Consider the following 6,906-nt stretch of genomic DNA (forward strand, 5'->3'; position numbering starts at 1 on the left):
GCAATATGATTTTTATACTATTATTGTAAATTCCGGAGAAAAAAAGGGCCTGATAGGCCACATTTTCTAACAGGTTTGTATATTGCACCCTCACATCTAAAATTTTATTCGAGTAGTTTCTGCGTTAGAAACCTTTCGATAGGTTTAATTCTAGTTTATCCCTAGTTATGAAATTTAAATTTTTTAAAACGATATAGATCAAATAGTTAAATAAATATTTAAAAATTTTAAAAATATGCTGCCTATATAATTAATTACAAGATAGATTAATTTTAGAAATTAAAATTATTTTTTCTTCGTATCTATCCATTTAGAAGTTGAAATGATCTAATTTAAGGATTCTCCAATATGAAAACACTCAATGAGGACTAATTTAGGGGTTCTCCAAATATGAGAACACCCAATGAGGATTTTTGAGGTGTACCTCACTTTCCAAAAGTTATGTAAGGCTGCAAAACGCAAAGTCAAAAGATACATGATATTTTTCCTCATTATAAGCGACATTTTCCTTTTCCAAGCCAAAAGATATGATGCCAAAGGTTAGTGGTCTTAAAGAATATATATTGTTTTGTAAACTTCGATATGCGCTATTATTTAAGTGCGAGCCCCACTAGTGCGTGCGTTCGAGCCTGCTGCACGCGCATGCGACTCAGAGCGCGCGCACCCATACCCGCATTCGCAAAAGTCGTGCAATGTCTCCATTGGGACGAAGAGACCAACTCAGGACTCTTAAATTTATAATTATATTGGGATGCGGTTTTGGTGAGTCAGCTGACTAACCTATTACCTTACCGTGTACATAATGTCATGTCCATCAATGTTAAAATAGACTGCGAGTAAAAATAATAAATAATATTTATTATTTTTTTTTAAAAATGAACTTGGATTACGGTTGAGATTATCGAATCTTAAAATTTTAAATTTTAAATATATCGTTGAGATTAGTATCGAAAAAATTGAATCAGAACAGTTAACCGAACATGGGCTAGAAGCGGTTACTTTGTACTAATCGATAAATTGACCGGTTCAACCGACGTAACCGGGCAAGTCTCGAGCAGTCAAAAAAGTGTTAGAAAATAAAAAATACAATTTTTTTGATAAAAATATATTTAAAAGTATGATTAAACATATCACATCCAAATGAAGTAGAAAATTAATGAAAAAATAAATGTTTAATAATCGATTTGTGCCTAGTGGTATTTAAAAAAAAATTAATAATATGAGAAAATATAAATATAAATATTAATGGCCAAAACAACTTCCAATATTTGCCAAAATAATGAAAACATAAAAAACTACATTAAAAACACAATCGTTTGTTTTTTGGAATTTTATATAAATTGTTTTGAATTTTTTTAAAAAAATACCCTGTAGGTTCACCAAAAGCGGAATTGACCAAGGACGGGTTCCAATCTAACCGAGTGGTTAGAATTTGAGTCACCCAATTTTTCCTACACTGGTTGAGATATATTTTGTTGGAGACCGTACATGAATAGTGTCAATCGATCGACTTACAAAAAAAATTTCCTTTATATTATTAATTACTTTGGATGTAGTTTTTACATGGCCAAATAACCTTAGGCATTGAAAATCCCCATTATGGCCCTAAAATCAATTTAAAATACCGACTTTAAAATTTGAAGCTAAAAAAATGGTTCAGGCTTTCATATTGGCTGAAGCTTGTGTTTAGAGTGAAATAGTTGGTCTACATAATGTGTCACAATAAAACACTATTTCTAAGGCTTGAAATCCTAATTTTTTTTACAACGACAGTGGTTGAGGGTGAGATGATTGATGTGAAAGTTATTTGGCACCAAAAAACTACAATTTTTTATGTTGTTTAGGGTGAGGCTCTACTTATTTTAATAGAGCAGCAACTCTATCAAAATATTTTCTATTTACTATTTCTATTTGGAAAACTTTTCCATATGCTAGGGGATGCATTTCTACATTTGCGCTCCCAGAGGTATTAAGCGTCCATCTAAAAACAATTGAATCAAACAATCCGAATGTTTTATTCATAACATTATTATTTAATTTTTTAAAAAATTATTTATTTATTGTTATTCATAGTCTCCATATTAGAGATTCTACGTCATTAAAAATTGGGTGCGGTTTGTATAAGCCCGAGGCTCTAAACAATAAAAGTAAAATGTATCTTCTAGTGTCGAAAAATGTGGTTTCAATATTGAAAAGCCTTAAATTATATTTCACCTATAATTGTAAAATTTAAAGCTTCAAAAATAGTGTAAATTAAGTAGATCTATAAAAACTTGAATATCTTAAAAATTGATGGTCAAAAAATGAATTACAAGGTATAATATTTTCAAAACTTGAAATCCCTTTTTTATCATATCTATGCATTTTGAGGTCACGATAATCAATTTGATAACATTTGGGCATAAAAAACAACTTTTCTAATGAAATTTTTGAGATGCATCTTAATTAGTTCGCTTAGAGTTTCGTAATTGAGTCCCAAAATCCATCTCAAAAATAAAATTTGAATAGAGGACTCATTTTGACATGGACTCGATGTCCTTTTTGCCAAGCGTTTAGATCCGCTTGGATCGCAGTAGCCGGTCCAAAATCTAAGTAATTGTGTACGGCCTCATGGACTTTTGTACGTTGAGGGAGCCGTTGCGGAACTTTGTATGGCAGCGGGTGAAAGATGCTTTCTCCAAACTCTTCGAGAATACGCCTCCCACGTCTCACTTATCGCCGCCACTCATTTGCGGTACCAATTTATGTATCAATCTAGTCAAAAGATCAAATGCCAACTGTACCATTGGACATGCTCCTATTAGGGCTGACGTCGTGTGGGGTTAGACAGAGGAGAGAGAGTGAGGTTGGTGAAGACCAGAGGCCCATTAGTGCTTTTCAACCCAACTTTATTAAAAAAAAAATTTATCTAATAAATCAAAGCCCCACATTTTACTGATTCTGGTTTAGCTTTAGCTTAACCCCTCACGGTCTTTCTCTCTCTAATCTCTTCTATCCCTTTCTCTTTTTATACAAAATAAGTATGGAGTGGCCACCGAACCAACCCCAACCAGGTCCCTTGAATTCTCTTTTTTGTGGATTAAAATGCGGGCTAAAAGAACCACCAAACACAATTCCAAAATTAGTAGATGCGGGCCTAAAAAACTTGGTTCAGAACATGATAATGAGAGCAAGAGCAATGAATTTCGACTTCAATAGGAGCATTTCATAGATTACATGATAGTGAGCGCAAGAGCAATGAATTTCGACTTCAATAGGAGCATTTCATAGATTCGGTGCAATATGTTGACGGTGAATGGAGATGTCAAAGAGAGGAGAGAGATAGAGATGAGAGAGAAAAATAACATGGTGGGTGGCTCCATCACGGGTTTTGCTCATAGAATGTAGCCATGGATGAAGGGAACAAGGAGGGTAGAGAAAAGAGAGAGAAAGAGTTGAGAGAAGAGATAAAAGCACACGTTGGGTAATTCTATCGAGAACAGAGAGAATGGGGCTATCAACCACATATAACGAAAATTAAATTTAAAAAACTTAAGGAGTTGTTCAGTATTTCGAACACCAGACATCTTTTTTTCATTTAAACACAAAAAACCTTAGACTGGCATAACTTTGAAAGAAAAACAAAAAGGCTGTGGAGGGAAGGGGGCACCGCCTGTAATTTAAGAACGACATGTTCTCATTTTGTAATTGGTCCCCCGAATGAGACCTGCACCTAATTTTCTCATTTTAAAAAATTGCGCCTTTATAATTGAAAGAAAAATATTTTTTGCATCATAAGCCGTTCCACGATTGCATCCTCCCATGCATCACTTGCGTAGGATAAAATTGTGACCCTACAAAAAATAAAACTAAATAGCATTAAAAATATGTCAAAAAAACTCTTTTTAGATCTCTAATTTTTATTTTTATTTTTATTTTGCCATGAAACATTATTGATTTGAAAATTTTGGAGCCATAATTCATCTCTAGGTTGGATCCTCATCGGAATAGATGAGGAAGCGAATTCACCACAATCTTGCACATCTAATCAATGGGGACCAAAAAAAAAAAAAAACCAAAAAAGAACCCTATAAAATTTGCCAAAATTGCCACCAGCAAATATGTTACTCATTATAATTATTTCTCAATTTTTATGTATTTTTTCCTGGTTTGTTAACAAGACCTAAAAGGTGAATTTTAAAAGATACCGTTTCTATAAAGCTTAAGCTTTATCAAAATAACGTAAAGCCTTGTCTCAAATCCTCATTCAGTAAGCGCTTTAGTCATTGAAAATCTTCATGATTGATCTAAAATCAATTTTTAAATATGAATTATAAATTTTAAAACTCAAAAAATAATATAAATCTTGTAGTTTTGCGAACACATATTTTTAAAATGAAATAGATGATCTTGATAATACATTATCAATTTTTTTCATAACCCCAACACTAAGGCCCAAAACTACAATTTTTAGATGAGTTTGGGTGAAGCTTTGCTTTTTTTATGACGCCCTTGTCAAAATATTTTTCAAATTTAAAATTAAATATACCTCTTAATTTAAAATTAGGTGCGGTTTGTATGGAGCCGATACTTTAAACAATCAAAATAAAACATACCTTCAAGTAGTATCGAAAAATGTGATTTCAACTTGAAAATATATTTTTTATTATAAAATTTCAAGTTTTAAAAAAATGTGGACCAAGTATATCTATAAAACTTGAAAATCTAAAATATTGACGATCTAAAAATATATAATATTTTTAAAATTTAAAATCTATTTTTTTTCTTAATGTATCTCGATGTCAAGATGATCAATTTCAGATTTTGGAGCAGCAAAAACAACTTCGTGAGAAAATATTTTAGGTGGGCTTTAATCTGATTGTTTAGAGCGTCGGCTCTATATGATCTTTTTCCTCAAAATGTGCGTCTCATACGCGGCAGTGACCGAGAAGAACGCGGTTTTGTCGGACCGACGAACGGTCTTATCGCTTCACTTTTGTCTAACTTACAAAACCATGGGCGGTATAAAGGGGTTTTAAGAAAACCGCTCTTTTCTGTGAAAACCCCTATAAAATGCCCCATAGGCACCTCAGGTAATCACACTGTGCGAAGGGGGCTCTTGCAGGCGGAGGACATGGTGGAATGGTGAAGAGGCGGTATGGTAGCCGTTGGTGTATGGCTGGGCAGAATTTGGAAACCCTAGTTTTGGTTTTTACGGGAAACCAGGATTAGGAAACTCTAATTTTGGCTCTTACCGGAAATCCAGTATTAGGAGAACCTAATTTGGGTGTCTTACAGGAAACCATGGTTTCCGATCCCGCCCATGCCGTGTACCCATGGCTTCTATCCCCTTTTCATAACCCACTTAAGTTTCCCGATCCCGCCCTTGCCGTTTACGCACGGCTTCTCTCCCCTCTTCATGGTCCACTCCAGCTCTAATCTAGGATTTAGGGTTTCTGAGGTTTTTTCTAGGATTTCTTTTCAGGATCCACGCCAGCTCTCTTCTAGGATTTAGGGTTCATAATCCACTTGGGTTTCCCGATTCCGCCCATGCCATTTATTCACGGCTTCTATCCCCTCTTCATGATCCACCGCTGCTCTTAGGTTGTTTTGTGATGATTTGGGTTTTCTGGGTGGTTTTAGGTTTATATGCTGGATAGGTGGATTTTAGATTTTGAGAATTCTTCATTGATCTTTCAAGGCTTTTAAGGGTTATATTGGCTGTTTTACTGTTTCTGGGCATTTGATGGGTATGGGTTGTATGGTGGATATTAGGATTTATGTGCGAAGGTGTTTCTGAGGGTTTTTTTCATAATCTGCTTGGTTTCCGATTCCCCCCATGCCATATACTTGCGGCTTCTATCCTCTCTTCATGATCCACCGCAGCTGTGATCTACTATTCGCCCTTTCTCAGTTTCCCTGATTTGGGGTAATTGAGAGTTTTAGTTTTGGGGTTCAGAATTAGTCTTCTATTTTATTTTTTTTTCTTTATTTTTTTGTTTGCCATTTATATGGATCGTGGATGAGTTTTTACTTACTCATGGGGTGCCCCGTTCCTCATCTGGATTAACTTACCACTTGCTGCACAGTCAATGGTAATGACTAATTACTGAAACATTTATTGTTTGCAAAATTTTAAAGCCAAGTATAGTTTCTTAGGTATTCTGGTTTTCATATCTTAACCTTACATGGCATATATGGTTTGTGTGATATGGTTTTGTTGCATATTGGATGTTTATGGAATTGATTGCAGGATTCCCTGTTACACATTTATTGAATTTGAAAATTTGTTATACAAAGAGTATGAAGACGAAGCTCAATTTGCAGTTGCTTATGAAGATGAAGCTCAATTTGCAGTTGCTGGATATAGGTTTTGGGCCCTCTTGGGCTATTATCTCTCTTTGCCTTTTTTATGTTTCTCCATTTTCTATCCTGTTTTCGTTTATTCACTAGCGTTTGTTACTGCACTCTCTTTCTCTCATTGTAACTCTTTCATTTGTAGTCTGAGCACCAAACCTGGGGGACCTGCTTTTTTTGTGTAATGTGATGTAATATATTATTTGATTCATATGTTTTCCTCGAAAATAAAAGTTGAGCTCATTTACTTCAATTGAAAATTCTTTGAATAAAGCTAATGAAGTTGAAAAAGATTTAAATTTCATTAACTATACTTTCAATGGTGGTTTTGATGAGTGGATTTCTTCCCATTATTGGACTGGTTCATCGAAATCAAGTGCAAATTTGTCGTCTCTATTCCTATCTTATGAGAAATTGATAATTTTGTTATAGAACTGTTCATTCTGGTGTTTAAAATCGTCGAGTTGACCCGGGTGACTTGAGATCGCTACAAAATGTGCCGAATTGGCGCAAAAATCGGGACTTGCCCGTGTCCAGAGAGAATTGGGCAATTCCCAATAGTAGACTCGA

The 6,906-nt window shown here is 34.5% G+C and overlaps 1 long non-coding RNA gene across 1 annotated transcript; it reads left to right on the forward strand.

Annotated features, from left to right (window-relative positions):
* Window positions 1-5,211: 5,211 nt before the first annotated feature.
* Window positions 5,212-6,589, forward strand: LOC105420850 (uncharacterized). Its single transcript, XR_966751.3, has 2 exons — window positions 5,212-6,074; window positions 6,233-6,589. It is a non-coding gene; the product is annotated as an uncharacterized LOC105420850 (long non-coding RNA).
* The last annotated feature ends 317 nt before the right edge of the window (window positions 6,590-6,906 follow it).

Source organism: Amborella trichopoda, chromosome 11 (assembly GCF_054954075.1).
Source record: "Amborella trichopoda isolate Santa Cruz 75 chromosome 11, AtrichopodaSantaCruz75HAP2 v2.0, whole genome shotgun sequence".
Classification (NCBI taxonomy): Eukaryota; Viridiplantae; Streptophyta; class Magnoliopsida; order Amborellales; family Amborellaceae; genus Amborella; species Amborella trichopoda.